This window comes from Triticum dicoccoides, chromosome 1B (assembly GCF_002162155.2).
Source record: "Triticum dicoccoides isolate Atlit2015 ecotype Zavitan chromosome 1B, WEW_v2.0, whole genome shotgun sequence".
Taxonomy (NCBI): Eukaryota; Viridiplantae; Streptophyta; class Magnoliopsida; order Poales; family Poaceae; genus Triticum; species Triticum dicoccoides.
In genome coordinates, this window is record NC_041381.1 from 161,403,286 (window position 1) to 161,421,218 (window position 17,933).

A 17,933-nucleotide genomic window follows, 5' to 3' on the forward strand; every position below is an offset into this window, starting at 1 on the left:
TGGATGAACAGGACCCCGTGGCGTTGCCTCTGGTGAAGAGGACCCCGATCGATCGATCCGGTTGGGGCTGGATGAACAGGACCCCGTGGAGGGCTGGATGAACAGGACGACCCAGTGGAGGGCTGGATGAACAGTAGATGGTGGAGGGGTGCCCGTGGAGGGGTGGTTGAACAGTAGCCGGTGGAGTAGCGCGCGGTGGAGGCCGGATGAATAGGAGCCTGTGGAGGCTGGAGTTGGTCAACGGTAGCCTGTGGAGGCTGGAGGAGGTGGACGGTGGAGATGAGAAGTATCCTGTGGAGTCCCGTTTTGCGGTACGCCACACCCCTCGCAATGAACAGGACCCCCGTTTTGACCATAGCGCTCCAACACAAGTCCGTTTCGTCCGGTTTGCGGTACGCCACACCCCTCCCGATTAACATGACCCCCGTTTCAACCATAGGAGGTCTGCTTCCTCCGTTTTGCGATACGCTAGACCCCTCCCGATGAATAGGATCCCGTTTCGAACGTGGCCGGTTGAACACAAGGCCGTTTCCTCTGTTCTGTGGTACGCGAGGCCTCGTTTCCATCGCCTGTTCTATCCAAGCCCTCCCGATGAACACGACGACGCATTCCGTTCCGACCCAGCTAGTTGGCTCCCCATGAACACGACGACGATGCTGTTTCTCCGTTCCGACCTAGCCATGTAGACGACCCCTGGCCGTACGTATACACGAGTAGGCGTTCGAGACCTCGCCCGTATGTACACATACGTGGCCGCATTTTCTTTCTTGCACACTGGCCGCTGTATGTACGTGTACATGCTATGTGCGCGCCTCTACTACGACACGTGCACGCCTCTACATCGACCAGTATATATGTACGTACACGTTCGCGACCAGAATGACAACGCTATGTACGCTTCGACCAGGTGGGTCCCGACTGTCAGGCACTTCCTTGCGTGCGAAGATGTAGCTGGTGGGTCCCTGCAGTCAGGGGGGCGAATCGTTTTTTTTGGACGCACTTCCTTGCGTGCGAAGGTGTAGCTGGTGGGTCCCATCAGTCAGGGGTAAAACATTTTTTCATGAAATATAGTGGCCCGTCTGGTGGGTCCATGCTGTCAGGTGGAGGAATAATTATTTTGCGCGTAATAAGGAGGCACTTCCTTGCGGCCGCCGTGGACCCAACTGTCAGCCTCTCCACATACAGTACACTTCCGATGGAAGTCATTCCTTGACCACATTGACCACGCCGCGCAAACAGCACCACAGTGGTGGATGACAGTGAGGCCTAGGAAGGGGACGACGCGGAGCCGGGGAAGATGTGGTAGGGGAAGCCCGTGTAGAGAGGAGTACGAGGGTTCACTGGTTCGGCTCCGGTGTGAGGCTACCATCGCCGCAGGGCCTGGCCAGCGGTGGGAATAGTAGGGGGGCAGTGAGGCCTCCGCGGCAGCACAGCCGGCCACGGGAGGCAGGAGCATGCGGCACGACCGACGCTGCTTTGGGCGGCTGGAGCAAGAAGACCAAAGGTTGAAGAAGCACTACGGCCGTTGGATGGACATCGTACGGTCTTTGGAGCTAGAATCGTTCATATTGTCTAAGTTGACAAATCCCTCCGTCCCCGTCAACTTAGTAGGCCCACAAGTCAGCCTCCCACCAAGGTGGGTCCCAGCTAGCCAGGGGAGTATTCATTTTTTGCGCGTAATAAGGAGGCACTTCCGATGGGTCCGAGCTGACAGCGGGGGGAACGTTTTTTAACAAAATACGGTGGCCCATCTGGTGGGTCCCAGCAGTCAGGGGGAAACGTTTTTTTTGCAAAATACAGGTGGCCCGTCCGGTGGGTGAGGGAGTCTTGGATTAAGGGGTCCTCGGACAGCCGGACTATATACTTTGGCCGGACTGTTGGACTATGAAGATACAAGATTGAAGACATCGTCCCGTGTCCGGATGGGACTCTCCTTTGCGTGGAAGGCAAGCTTGGATATTTGGATATGTAGAGTTCCTTCTCTGTAACCGGGTCTGTGTAACCCCAGCCCCCTCTGGTGTCTGTATAAACCGGAGGGTTTAGTCCGTAGGACAACAATGATCATAATCATAGGCTAGCTTTTAGGGTTTAGCCTCTACGATCTCGTGGTAGATCAACTCTTGTAATACTCATATCATCAAGATTAATGAAGCAGGAAGTAGGGTATTACCTCCATCGAGAGGGCCCGAACCTAGTTAAAACATCGTGTACCCTGCCTCATGTTACCATTAGCCTTAATCGCACAGTTCGGGACCCCCATACCCGAGATCCGCCGGTTTTGACACCGACATTGGTGCTTTCATTGAGAGTTCCACTATGCCATCGTTGTAAGGCTTGATGGCTCTCCTCGTTATCAAGAATAACATCACCTTTGGAGGATCCCTGGCTATAGGCCAAACTCTCCGGCTGGGCCGTTTCATCATGGCCGCCTGTTCGGCCGCCGCGCCGACGATGACATCTCAGGTCATCAAAAACAACCTCCACGTCAGCTCGGAATTCACCGAGAAGATGGATCCAATGAAGCTCTCCTCCTTAAACGAGCTCTTGGATCGCATCGCCGCCCTGGGAGTCATTACAGATTATGATCGGATCAGGCTTAAACCCGACCTAAGGGAGATTAACTCTCCGCCGGTCACCCATCAGATAGCGGTGGTAGAGGAACAAAACGGCAATTCTTCCTCTATTTTGAGGACGAACTATGTCCGGATTCCCGAGCTCTCTGAGCCGGATACCCATCTACGGGAGGACGTGGACCAGGCTCCGAACTTAGAATCGGGCAGCATGCCACAAATATTGGGTGATATCCTGGAGCCCGAGCTGCCAAGCTCGGGAGCTCCTTCGCCCCTGGGTCCCAGATTGGGTCAGGACGTGGACTTAATTCCACCCACCCACCCAGACGCAAGCGATCTTTCCCACATCAGACAAGAGCCCTAAGAGACAGTACACCACTTCTGGGCCAAATTCCTCCTTGTAATGAGCAAGGTTAAGGACTGTCACGAGGAAGACGCAATCTCATTCTTTTGCAAAAATTGCACGGACAAGGGAATCCTCAATGCCATAAGTCACCGTGACATAGCACACTTTGCCGACCTGGCGGCCATAGTACAGAAGTACTGCACGATGGAAAGCGCATGGAAGACCCAAACAGAATTCTGGGATCCTCCGGCCCTAACTAAACCCCTCATCCGAACTAAAAGGGTGTGCTCTCGCAAGTCACCCAACCCAATTACAAAGAAGCCAAAGCCATCTATAGGGCGTGGAACCTTACTGGAGGGATGGCTCAATAGGCCATGCAAAATTCACAGCACACCGGACACCATACCAACACACAGCCTTAGAGCATGTTGGATACTCCGGCAGGTGGCCAAGAGCGGCGAGGACCTTCTCATCGACAATACCGCAGAGCACCATCCCGCAGAAAATAACAATACAGTATTGACCGTCTTTGAGACTTTCGCCTCAAACAACAGGCGCAAGCGAGCGCTCCGCAGCCTCGCCGAAGTCTGCCACATCACAAAAATAAACCCGTGGAACGATACGGCCATAACCTTCAGCGCCAGCGACGAATCTCAATTTCAAACAGTCCGAGCACCAGCCGCTTTGGTCCTTAGTCCAATCGTCGATGGATTTCGGCTTACTAAAGTGCTCATGGACGGCGGCAGCGGATTAAACCTCATCTATGAGGAAACTCTTAACAAAATGGAAATTGATAAGAGCCGCATTGAGCAAAGCAGCACGACCTTCAGAGGAATCATCCCTAGCCGGGAGGTGCGATGCGCAGGGAAAATCACACTGGATGTGGTATTCGGCACCCCGGAGAATTATAGGTCTGAAGAAATCACATTCCAAGTTGCCCCGTTTAGCAGTGGATACCACGCCCTCTTGGGACAAGACGCATTCACAAGCTTCCAAGCTATACCCCATTACGGATACAAGAAGCTCAAGATGCCGGGGCTTAATGGAATCATCACTCTAGCTAGTGATCCAGACATAGCACTCCTGGCCGAAAATAAAACTGTCGCACTAGCCCTGGAGGCATTATCAGAAGCCCCTGCAACCGAAGAGTTAACCGCGCTGCGCTCCGCAGTAGACAGGGACATCATGATACTCGACAAACAACACAAGTCTACCTCTTTTAAACCAGCAGATGAAATAGTCAAATTTCAGGTCCACCCAATGGACCCCACAAAAACAACATCAATTGGGGCACAACTGAACCCCACAATAGATGCCGCACTACGAGAGTTCTTGCGCGAGAATTGGGACATTTTCGCCTGGCATCCTTCAGACATGCCAGGTATCCCACGCAGGCTGGCCGAACATAGCCCAAATATACTAAAGGGATACAAGCCAGTCAAGCAGACTCTTCGGTGCTTTTGAGAACTCAAACAACAAGCCATGGGAGAGGAGCTAGCCAAGCTACTTGAAGCCCGATTCATCAGAGAAATAAAACATTCGGACTGGCTAGCAAACCTGGTGATGGTACCAAAGAAGGACAAATCCTGGCACTTATGCGTCGATTTCAAAGACCTTAATAAGGCTTGCCCTAAGGATCCCTTCCCCCTCCCCCGCATCGATGAAATGATCGATGCTACCGCAGGACATGATTCATTGTGTTTCCTCGATGCATACTCCGGATACCATGAAATCAAGATGGCGGAGTCTGATCAGGCCGCAACGGCATTTATCACTCCATAAGGTCCCTTCTATTTTAACACCATGCCTTTCGGGCTCAAAAATGCCGGTGCAACCTATCAACGCATGATTCAGACATGCCTGGAAACACAAATCGGCAAAACAGTGGAGGCTTACGTAGACGATGTGGTCATTAAAACCAGACACGTCGAATCATTAATAGACGAGTTGAGTCTTACGTTCGACAATCTCCGAACATACGACATCAAGCTCAACCCGGAAAAATGTGTTTTGAGCGTACCAGCCGGAAAACTCTTGGGCTTTATTGTCTCCAATAGAGGAATCGAAGCAAATCTGGCTAAAATCCGAGCTCTGTCACAGGTGGCTACCCCAACAGACCTCAAGCAAATCTAGAAACTAACTGGTTGCGTGGCCGCCCTAAGCCGCTTTATCTCCCGATTAGGAGAAAATGCGCTACCTCTTTACCGCCTTCTTGGACGCACCGAACACTTCGAGTGGACGGATGCGGCTACGGCTAGGCTGGAGGAAATAAAAGCCCTCCTGGCCACCAACCCAATCCTGGTAGCACCACATGTAGGCGAACCCATGCTACTATAGATAGCCGCAACACACCAGGTTGTAAGCGCAGTGCTCGTCATCGAACGAGAAACAGATGGACCTAAATTCCCATTACAAAAGCCGGTATAATACGTATCCACTGTCTTCACTCCATGCAAGTCATGCTACCCACATTATCAAAAGATAGCATATGCGGTCTTCATGGCATCCCGAAAACTACGATACTACTTTCAAGAGTGTTCAATCACGGTGGCCTCCAAAGTACCACTCAATGACATAATAAATAACCAAGACGCCACGGGCCGGATTGCAAAATGGTCTATCAAGCTCCTCCCGTTTGACATAACGTACAAACCACGATAGGCCATTAAGTCGCAGGTACTGGCTGACTTCGTCGCCGAATGGACAGAATCCGAACTCCCTAAAGAGTACGACGCGTACTCCAATTGGATCATGCACTCTGATGGCTCTAAGATGCTAGCTGGTCTAGGGGCTGGCGTTGTCCTGACGTCACCCACCGGAGATATGGGCCAATACGTACTCCAAATACTTTACACAGATTCCAACAATGCAGCTGAGTATGAGGCATTGCTGCACGGTCTTCGGATGGCGGTCTCCATGGGCATTCAACGTCTAGAAGTACGCGCGGACTCAAATCTCGCAATATCTCAAATAAATGGAGACTTTGACGCCAAGGACCCGAAAATGGCGGCCTACCATAATGTCGTTCTCAAAATGCCAGCTCGATTCGAGGGGCTCGAATTCCACCATATGGTTTGAGAAAACAATCAAGCAGCGGATATCCTAGCCCGCATCAGTGCTAAACGTGACCCCGTCCCACCAAATATATTTTGGAAAGGCTATTCAAGCCATCCGTGGTATGGGAAGGAGAGTCCGGTAACACTAGCCTGGATCTGCACATAACCCCATACCCTGAACAATCTGACATAATCGAAAGCTCCGCCACCGAAATCACACCTTCGGCCCATGTGATTATGGTGGTCATCGCCCCGTGGACGGAACCCCTCCTAGCTTACTTAAATAGGCAGGAACTCCCAGAGGACCAAAATGAGGCACATTGCATTGTGCGGTGCTCTAAAGCCTACAAAGTCCACGAGGGAGAGCTTTATAAGAAAAGCGCGACAGGAGTTCTCCAAAGGTGCATCTCCGAAGAGGAATGGCGGCAGCTCTTGGCCGAAATTCATGCCGGACTCGGCGGCCACCATGTGGCAGCCCGGGCGCTCGTAAGCAAGGCCTTCCGTACAGGTTTCTACTGGCCGACATCCCAGGAAGACGCACAAAACCTTGTCCAACACTGCATCGGTTGCCAGCTTTTTGCAAATCAAAGCCATATGCTGCCCACCGCCCTCCAAACAATCCCCATAACTTGGCCCTTCACGGTCTCGGGGCTCAATATGGTTGAACCCCTTAAAGGAGGAAGCAATAAGAAGAAATACTTGTTGGTCATGGTCGATAAATTCACCAAATGGATAGAAGCCAACCAATTAAAACAGCGGAATCCGGACCAGTGATAGACTTTATATCCGGGGTCATACACCGCTACGGTGTCCCCCATAGCATCATCACCGATAACGGCTCAAACTTTACAGCCGATGAGGTGAAAACCTGGTGCAGCAAAATGGGCATAAAACTTGATTACGCCTCCGTGTATCACCCCTAAACAAACGGTCAAGTCGAATGAGTGAACGGTCTTATTATGGGCGGCATTAAACCTAGACTAGTGCGATCGTTGAAGGAATCATATGCGCACTGGGTCGAGGAGCTTGACTCCGTATTATGGGGGCTGCGGACCACGCCAAATCGCACAACCGGATACACACCATCTTTTATAGTTGATACGTCTCCAATGTATCTACTTTTCCAAATACTTTTGCCCTTGTTTTGGACTCTAACTTGCATGATTTGAATGAAACTTACCCGGACTAACGCTGTTTTCAGCAGAACTGCTATGATGTTGTTTTTTGTGTAGAAAAAAAAAGTTCTCAAAATGACCTGAAAATCCACGGAGGCACTTTCTGGAAAATATAAAAAATACTAGGGAAAGAATCAAGACCAGGGGCCCACACCCTGTCCACGAGGGTGGGGGGCGCGCCCACCCCCTGGGCGTGCCCCTCTCTCTTGGGCCCCATGAGGCTCCGCCGACCTCAACTCCAACTCCATATATTCCGTCTTGCGGAGAAAAAAATCAGAGAGAAAGTTTCATCGCGTTTTACGATACAGAGCTGCCACCAAGCCCTAATCTCTCTCGGGAGGGCTGATATGGAGTCCGTTCGGGGCTCCGGAGAGGGGGATCCGTCGCCGTCGTCAACATCAACCATCCTCCATCACCAATTTCATTATGCTCACCGCCGTGCGTGAGTAATTCAATCGTAGGCTTGTTGGACGGTGATGGGTTGGATGAGATTTACCATGTAATCAAGTTAGTTTTGTTAGGGTTTGATCCCTAGTATCCACTATGTTCTTAGATTGATGTTGCTATGACTTTGCTATGCTTAATGCTTGTCACTAGGGCCCGAGTGCCATGATTTTAGATCTAAACCTATTATGTTTTCATGAATATATGTGTGTTCTTGATCCTATCTTGCAAGTATATAGTCACCTATTATGTGTTATGATCTGACAACCCCGAAATGACAATAATCGGGATACTTCTCGGTGTTGACCATAGTTTGAGGAGTTCATGTATTCACTATGTGCTAATGCTTTGTTCCGGTTCTCTATTAAAAGAAGTCCTTAATATCCCTTAGTTTCCTCTAGGACCCCGCTGCCACGGGAGGGTAGGACAAAAGATGTCATGCAAGTTCTTTTCCATAAGCACGTATGACTATTTACGGAATACATGCCTACATTGATGAACTGGAGCTAGTTCTGTGTCACCCTATGCTATAGCTATTACATGAGGAATCGCATCCGACATAATTATCCATCACTGATCCAATGCCTACGAGCTTTTCACATATTGTTCTTCGCTTATTTACTTTTCCGTTGCTATTGTTACGACCATTACAAAACCCAAAAACATTACTTTTGCTATCATTACCTTTATTATCATATTACTTTGCTACTAAATACTTTGCTGCAGATACTAAGTTATCCAGGTGTGGTTGAATTGACAACTCAACTGCTAATACTCAAGAATATTCTTTGGCTCCCCTTATGTCGAATCAATAAATTTGGGTTGAATACGTTACCCTCAAAAGTTGTTGCGATCCCCTACACTTGTGGGTTATCAATGGTGTATGATGTAGAGGCAGTGCTACCCTATGATATCATCCATGATTCACCTAGAGTGCGCATGTACGAAGAGAGAGAAGACGAGCTGGATCGGCAGAACAGCTTAGATGCCCTGGAGGAGGAGTGTGACGTCACGAAGGCCCGTTCTGCATTCTATCAACAGCGGGCTCGAAGGTATCAAAGCAGAGAAGTGCGGGCCAAAACTTATAACATTGGCGAACTCATTCTACGCCTACTAGAGAAGAAAAAGGACAAGTTCAAGCCCAAGTGGGAGGGCCCCTTCATTATTGACAAAGTTCTCACTGGAGGTGCGTACCGTCTGCATGATGCATTACACAATCAACTCGAGCCGAACCCATGGAACACGGCCAGACTCCAAAGATTCTACACCTAGTGCCAAACTCCGTGTTTGTCTCCTTACCTCCGTCTCCCTTTTTAAATTATATCCTCTGTCTCTGCCTTTTACATTTATAACCTTAAAAGCTTCAAGTATGCTTTGACCGCACACTCTGGCCGCGCTATGCGCGCTCAATATACCTGGGGGCTTCTTACACAGAAGCTTAATTGTCTTCTGGGCTTTATGCCCACCACATATGCATCACTTCTCCGTATGTGCCTTTTTTCAGCACTATATGCATCGATATGACTTAAGTTTTGGCCAAGCTGGGTTGCCTGGCTCTTGTTTTTGTGCCCTACATTCCCGTTAATTCAGCTAGGGCATAAGGGGAGCCGGATGTGTACCTCAGACTGGATGAAGCCGAAAGCTAGCGTTCTTAAGGGAATATTCGGTCGGTGAACAAAAGATGCATTTACCTATTACAAAACATGCCCCCAGATGCTTATATCCTGCGTAAATTTTCGTAGTTTGGACATGCACATCAATGCATGCACACCCAGGGAAAGGAACCCTTAATGGAACTATTCTCCCTGGAAGATGTTTCTTACTACCCATGTAATATAACATAACTAGTTGGGTACTTGTCTGTTCAAGCACTTATGACCCCTACGCCTGGTTTCCACGCATGACTCGGTTTTCACGTAACCGAGCGGGTATTCGGATACACTCCAGACTGTTGGGTCCAAAGGTTGAAGCGAAAAGGTCGGCCAAGACAAATGATTTACAATCCAGCTAGGGACAAAATATGTCCTTCGAAGTACAATGTCACTTAGACTGACCAAATTCTTCTTCTATACCATCCAACAGGCTGTCTAGCCTACAGTCCTATTGGGAATACTTAGCGGCTAATGCTACTTGGTCATACACCAGATGTACAGGGATCTCCTTCCCATCTGACCCTACAGGTCCGACCTCGGCCATGTGGTTCGGGTCAGCCTTGGTATACCGCGTCTTCACCATGGCCCTGGCTTCCCTTGCGCCTTGTTGGCAGGCCGATATCTTCCATAATCGGAAGCGCTGCCACGCTCCCTTGAGCACATCGACAAGCTCCCCCATGCCTCCTGTCAGGGAGGCAGATGGCCACAAGGCTTGGGCAATGCCCCGCATCACCTGCCGAACTTGTTCGAGCAGTTGCGAGAGCTCCGACAGATGATCGCCTATAGATCCGGGCATCTCCTCCTCGGGACGGCCTATTAGCATGCCTACAGACATAATTCTGTTAGCATGCTTCTTTGCCGAACTTTATAGTGGTTCGTCAGAGCACTTACTGAATATGCCGCGCTGTAGCCTCTTATTCTCCTCTACGGAGTCAGCAAGCTGGGCCCGAACATCCTTTAATTCGACATCCAGTCGGACGTTCGCGTCCTGGAGAGTATTTTTCTCCTTTATAACCTTTGTAAGCACACGCTGGCCAGCCTTCAGCTGTCGCCGAACATGTTGCTCATCCTCTTGTACGATCTCTGGATTGCCTCCGGGATTGTCTGCAGATTCTATTGTTAGAATCACATTCATGCCGAATAATTAACTGGTACATGCCATGACATTCTTTTTGTTTAAAGAAAATATTACCAGATGGGGCCTTCGTAGACTCCTTCATCACGGCACTTGCGGCCCGCAGTTGGGCCTTGCACTCCTCCAGCTCTTTCTATAGCTGGGTATTCTTCTTTGTCAGAATCTATGCACATGAGGATCCTTAAATCAGTTGTGCCAACTGTTTCAAGTCTCAGGGGCTACTGATATACATGCTTATCAAATTTTCTTTCCCGTATATCCTTTACGTACTGGTCTGTGGCCCTGGCAAGGCCACCTTGAGCAGCCTGGATGTACGCGTCCCCTGAGTTGAAGGCATAGAATGCCTCTTCAGAGAAATTAGGGTCGCATAGTGCGGCCCGACGGCGCCTATGATTCATAGCGCTCTCCACTTTGGAGTTTGTAGCGGAAAATCTATCCGCGTCCTCTGTTGGAGGATCGTCCACGTTGACCTCCGCCCTTGAGTCCGGCCTTGGAGTCCGACTGGTGGAGGCGTGACCGGCAGGCTCTTCGGATATAGTCCGACGAGCACTTTTTCTGTCAGAAGACAATAGAGATTGTTATATCTTAACAATGATAAATTCGTGGCAGGTTTTTTAACATACCTTTGCAACGGCACCTCGGTCCTGACCACCTTCCTTTTAAGCATACCTGACTTCGGTGCCCCTTGTTGGCGAGTCACTGCGGGTTCGGCTTGGCGCCCCGATGGCCTTCCCTGTAAGACATAATACATGTGCGGTGGGTGAAGTGTGAAGAGGGAACCTTTTTTTGGAAGTTGGGACTCTGTCTTCACTTACCTAGGATATAGGGAGTAGGCCAGGATAATCAGCTATGATGGCCACCATCACACCATCGCAACTTAATTGATAAAATGTCCTGTCAACAAGCTCCACAAATGTGTCCGGATCTTCTTCGAGTCCGGGGTTGATACGTCCATTTTGCATCATGCTTTTATATCAATATTTATTGAATTATGGGCTGTTATTACACATTATATCTCAATACTTATGGCTATTCTCTCTTATTTTACAAGGTTTACTATGAAGAGGGGGAATCCCGGCAGCTGGAATTCTGGCTAGAAAAGGAGCAAACATTGGAAACCTATTCTACACTGCTCCAAAAATCCTGAAACTCCACGAAACCTGTTTTTGGAATTAATAAGAATTATTGAGCGGAAGAAATACCTCAGGGGGCCAACACCCTGGCCAGGAGGGTGGGGGCGCGCCCACCCCTACTGGGCGCGCCCCTGTCTCCTAGGCCCCCTGGTGGCCCTCCGGTGTCCATCTTCTGCTATATGAAGGCTTTTACCCTGGAAAAAATTGTGGGCAAGCTTACGGGACGAAACTCCACGCCACGAGGCGGAACCTTGGCGGAACCAATCTAGAGCTCCGGCAGAGCTATTCTGCCGGGGACACTTCCCTCCGGGAGGGAGAAATCATCACCATCGTCATCACCAACGACCCTCTCATCAGGAGGGGGTCAATCTCCATCAAAATCTTCACCAGCACCATCTCCTCTCAAAACCCTAGTTCATCTCTTGTATCCAAACCACAAATTGGTACCTGTGGGTTGCTAGTAGTGTTGATTACTCCTTGTAGTTGATGCTAATTGGTTTACTTGGTGGAAGATCATATGTTCAGATCCTTAATGCATATTATTACTCCTCTAATTATGAACATGAATATGCTTTGTGAGTAGTTACGTTTGTTCCTGAGGACATGTAACTTCTCACTATGGAAATAAATCCTTTGAGGGGCTTGTTCGGGGTATCTTCACCCCGACCAGAAGAGCAAAGAGTTGCTCCTCAACCTACTGAACTTTTTGAAAATATTTACTTTGAGATTCCTTCGGGTATGATAGAGAAACTGCTAGCTAATCCATTTGCAGGAGATGAAACATTGCATCCCGATTTACACCTTATCTTTGTGGATGAAGTTTGTGGATTATTTAAGCTTGCAGGTATTCCTAATGATGTTGTCAAAAGGAAGGTCTTCCCTTTATCTTTGAAGGGAGATGCATTGACATGGTATAGGCTATGTGATGATACGAGATCTTGGAATTATAAACAATTGAAGTTGGAATTTCACCAGAAGTTCTATCCTATGCATCTTGTTCATCGTGATCGTAATTACATATATAATTTCTGGCCTCGCGAAGGAGAAAGAATTGCTCAAGCTTGGGGGAGGCTTAAGTCAATGTTATATTCATGCCCCAATCATGAGCTCTCCAGAGAAATGTTTATTCAAAAATTTTATGCTCGACTTTCTCTTAATGATCGCAACCTGCTCGATACTTCCTGTGCTGGTTCTTATATGCTGAAGACTATTGAATTCAAATGGGACTTATTGTAAATAATTAAATGCAACTCTGAAGATTGGGGTTCCGACGATGGTAAGGAGTCAGGTATGACACCTAAGTTTGATTGTGTTAAATCTTTTATGGATACTGATGCTTTTCGTGGATTTAGCACTAAGTATGGACTTGACTCTGAGATAGTAGCTTCTTTCCGTGAATCTTTTGCTACTCACATTGATCTCCCTAAGGAGAAATGGTTTAAATATAATCCTCCCGTTGAAGTAAAAGTAGTTGCACCTATTACAGTTGAAGAAAAGACTGTCACCTACAGTGATCCTATTGTCCCTACTACTTATGTTGAGAAACCTCCTTTTCCTGTTAGGATAAAGGATCATGCTAAAACTTCAGCTGTTGTTCGTAAGAGTAATACTAGGACTTATACACCTCCTGAGCAAATCAAAGTTGAACCTAGTATTGCTATGGTTAAAGATCTCTTGGATGATGATTTAGATGGGCATGTTATTTATTTCTGTGGTGAGACTGCTAATATTGCTAGACCAGATACTAAGATACATAGACATGTGGTAGCCGTGCCTGTTATTTCTGTTAAAATAGGAGATCGTTGTTATCATGGCTTATGTGATATGGGTGCTAGTGCTAGTGCAATACCTTATGACTTATATAAAGAAATTATGCACGACATTGCACCCGTTGAATTGGAAGACATTGATGTTACTATTAAGCTTGCTAATAGGGATACCATTAAACCAGTTGGGATTGTTAGAGATGTTGAAGTCTTGTGTGGGAATGTTAAATATCCTGCTTATTTTCTTGTTCGTGGTTCCCCACAAGATGACTTTTGTCCCATTATTTTTGGTAGACCCTTCTTAAATACAGTTAATGCTAAGATTGATTGTGAAAAGGATATTATTTCAATTGGCTTAGAGGGTATGTCTCATGAGTTTAATTTTGCTAAGTTGCATAGACAACCTCGTGATAGAGAATCACCTAGTAAGGATGAGATTATTGGTCTTGCTTCTATTGCCGTGCCTCCTACTGATCCATTAGAACAATATTTGCTTGACCATGAAAATGATATATTTATGAAGGAAAGAAGGGAACTAGATGAAGTGTTCCTTAAACAGGAACCTATGCTGAAACACAACCTTTCCGTTGAAATTCTTGGGGATCCCCCTCCACCCAAGGGTGATCCTGTGTTTGAACTCAAAGCATTACCTGATAATCTTAAGTATGCTTATCTTGATGAAAAGAAAATATATCCTGTTATTATTAGTGTTAACCTTTCAGAGCAAGAAGAAGAAAGATTATTGAAAACTCTGAAGAAGCACCACGCTGCTATTGGATATACTCTGGATGATGTCAAGGGCATTAATCCCATGCTATGCCAACACAAAATTAATTTGGAGGCCGATGCTAAACCAGTTAGAGATCCTCAACGACGACTGAATCCCAAGATGAAAGAAGTGGTAAGAAAGGAGATACTAGAGCTCCTTGAGGAAGGTATAATTTATCCCGTTGCTGATAGTGAATTGGTAAGCCCTGTCCATTGTGTTCCTAAAAAGGGAGGTATTACCGTTGTTCCTAATGATAAAAATGAATTGATCCCGCAAAGAATTATTACAGGTTATAGGATGGTAATTGATTTCCGTAAATTAAATAAAGCTATCGGTGTACTAGAATAGGGGTACCCTAGTGCCCCGAACTTGTGCACGGACAGTCGCAGCACCCCGCGGCAAGGCTTGCCGGGCGACCGCCAAGGTCCTCCATGGTTCCTTTGGAGCCATTTAAGAACAAAGTATTTAAGCCAAGGAGACAAGGCCCCGGCAAGAGGAGCTTGCCGGGAAGGCCAACCAAGGCATTCCAAGGAACTTGCCGCGACGCGCCACACGTCCCGGCGAGGCAACAAGGCCCCGGCAAGAGGAGCTTGCCGGGAAGACCAGTTAAGGCATCTCGAGGCCCGGTGAGCGACAAGCTTCCGGACCCAACAAGACAACGGCCGCGGCAAGGCGCTTGCCGCGGCAGGCGGCCACTCTGTGCCCACGCTCCAGCGCATCCACCAACGTGTTGCTCTGGGGGCCTTTCCAGGCGCGCGTGGCGGATGGCTGTGCAGCCAGCGGTGCGCAGTGGCATGCGAAGCTGACAAGACTGCCATCGTGGCAAGCAGTGGCGTCCCTGACGGTACCTTTCTGCACTGTTTGGGCGATGCAGATGGGCATTTAATGCCTTTGTCCCCTGCCGTCAGGGTTAGGTAGGATACACTGTACAGGTAGCTGTACAAACCACCTCGCTTTTTACATTTGTACCCTTCTCGGCGTTGCCACCTGTCGGTGACCCCTTTAGCGTATAAAAGGAGGCCCATGCACAACGCGGTAGGGGTTCGACTCATTCGGAAGCCAGAAAACACTTAGCTCGCTCGAGCAAGAACACAATATAATCAGACAAGCAGCAGTAGGAGTATTATCTCTCCGGAGAGCTCCGAAGCTGGGTAAACTGCTCGTGTGCTTCGCCTTGATCCGCTCTTCGTGCGACCTCCGCCCCCCGCCGAACCGAAAGGGGCTCGGTCCGCCGGCCCCATAGGTGTTCGAGGATCAGTTTCCCCCGACATCTTTGGCGCGCCAGGTAGGGGGCGTCGAGATTGTGTGAACCTGATCAGGCGTTCACACGAGCTAGATCTTCATTTTCCTTCATCAACATGCCACCGAAGAAGAAGGCTTCGGAGGCAGCTGTTCCGTCCACGTCGATCCCACCGCCACCGGAGCAAACGGGTGGTGGGGTAGACGTCGGCGGAAGGACGGACGCCGAGGAGGAAGCTCACGACGCTGCCAGGTCCAAGGGCAAGGCGGCGCAGACCTCGACGTCCGCGCTTGTTCCGCGCCCATCTCAGGAGGCGCAGGACCGACAGCATCATGGTACTCGCAGTACCATACGTTTGTTGGGCCAAGATCAAGCTGGTGGATCCCGGGGCGCTCAAGACCAGCATGCACGCCAGCGTACCAGCACGAGCGAGACGCGGTCGCCCGGACGGGATAATGCTCCTTCTAACATAGTTAGAAGTCCGAGCACATCCCGCTCCTCGCGCCGTCCGCCATTGCCACCCTCCACTCCGGCAGAAGCTTTGGCGCGAGCTCAACTGCTCCTGGATTACCCTCCAACGTCGGACAAGATCGACGAATGGAGGGCCACCATTCAGAGTCTCATTGGCTACGCCAACAGCGACACTCCATGGCAGCCGAGCGCGTCGCTGCCGCGGCAGGGTTGCCAGACGCGAGCCGGTGGCGACAAAACTGGTGGGGGTGCAACCACCATGCAATCACCACCCCGAAGGCCAAGATCGCCGACTTGCCGGATCCACCTCGACAGTGACTCCACTGCATCATTGGATCCACGAGCTCGTCGTGATCAGCGCCAAGTTCTTCACGATCGACAGCAAGAAGACGCTCGTACCCGCATCGAGCGCCGAAGAGAAGCGCGACGTCAATCCGACAAGCGCGCTGGGCCCTCTGTTGAGATGCATGCGCCAGGGGAACCAGGCGACTTGCCGTATGCGGTAGGTTGCCCTGCGTTCACTCGTGAGCTGCGGCAAGTCCAGTGGCCCAGCACGAAGAACTTCAAGCCAGACGTACCGTTGAAGTACGACGGCAAGACGCATCCGTCGGAGTTCCTCAGCATCTACACCATTGCGGTGCAAGCTGCCGGGGGATGGGACGACAAGATCCTTGCCAACTACTTCCCACTGATGCTCAAGCCCAACGTCAGATCCTGGCTCATGCACTTGGCGGACAACTCCATATCCTCTTGGGCCGATCTATGCCATCAGTTTGTCGGCGCCTTCACAGGCGGCCACAAGCCTCATGGCCAAGAGAGTGACCTTCATCTGCTCGCCCAGAAGGAAGGAGAACCCCTGCGCAAGTACATTCAGAGATTCAGCAGTGTACAACACAACATCCCAGACGTCCACCCTGCCGTGGTGATCAGCGCGTTCCATCAGAATGTGCGAAACCGCAGGATGCGGGAGGAAATGGCGATGTGCAAGATCAGAGACGTCAGTGAGCTATATGCCCTAGCCGACAAGTGTGCACGTGCTGAGGAGGGGAGGAGACTCCCCGGAGAGAACATAGGAGCAGGGGGATCTGACAGTGAGGATGCAGCCCCGGCAAGAAAAAACCGGCGGTGAAACAACAGGAGGAAGAAAGGAAAAGAGGTGCTAGTTGTTGAGCAGTCCGGCAACGGTGGTGGCGCCAAGAAGGCCAAAGCTGGTGACTCCGGCAAGGAGATTACCGCAGAGGCTGTGGCAGTCGCCGACAAGCAGGACGGCACCAACAAGCAGTATTGCAAGATCCACCGCACCAAGGGCCACGATCTCCAGAGCTGCAAGAAAGTCAAGCAGCTTGTTGAGCAACAGAAAGCTGAATACGAGCGGCGCGGCAAGGAGAAGGCCTAGGAAGGTGCTGGAGGATCCGGCAAGAAACGTCCCGGCCGAGGAGGATGCCGCGGCAAGGCCAAGCAGCGGCAAGGAGACAGACCTCCTCGCGGCCGCGACAAGGATGAAGATGACGAATGAAGACATGGATGATGAGGAGACTAATGAGCAGGAGTTCCAGAAAGCCACAGAGGTCTTGTGCGTTGACGGCGGTGCTTCTCTGCATACTTCGCACCGCCAGCTCAAGCAATGGGTGCGGGAAGTTAATGCAGCAGAATCACCCGTCGAGTCACGCAAGCCTCTGAAATGGTCCAGCACGCTTATCATCTTTGATATTGAGGACCACCCAGATCGCATAAATGCGGTCGGGTGCTTGCCAATGTTGGTTTCACCAACTATCCGCAACCTCAAGGTCACCAAGATGTTAGTTGACGGCGGGGCCGGCTTGAACCTGATCTCCTCCGCGGTGCTCCAGAAACTCTAGATCCCTGACAGTGAGCTCGAAGAAACCGGTACTTTTCAAGGAATCAACCCGGGAAGGAGCAAGCCGAAGGGAAAGATCATGTTGCCGGTAACATTTGGCAGCGAGCTGAATTTCAGGACTGAGAGGGTCACTTTTGACGTTGTTGACTTTCCATTACCTTAGAATGGAATCCTTGGCCGTCCAGCACTTGCCAAGTTCATGCCAGCCTCTCATTATGGGTACAGCGTACTGAAGATGCCAGGACCGATAAGTGTCATCTCTGTCCCTGGCGACAAGAAGGATGCCCTTATCTGCGCCGACAAGATCTACCGGGAAGC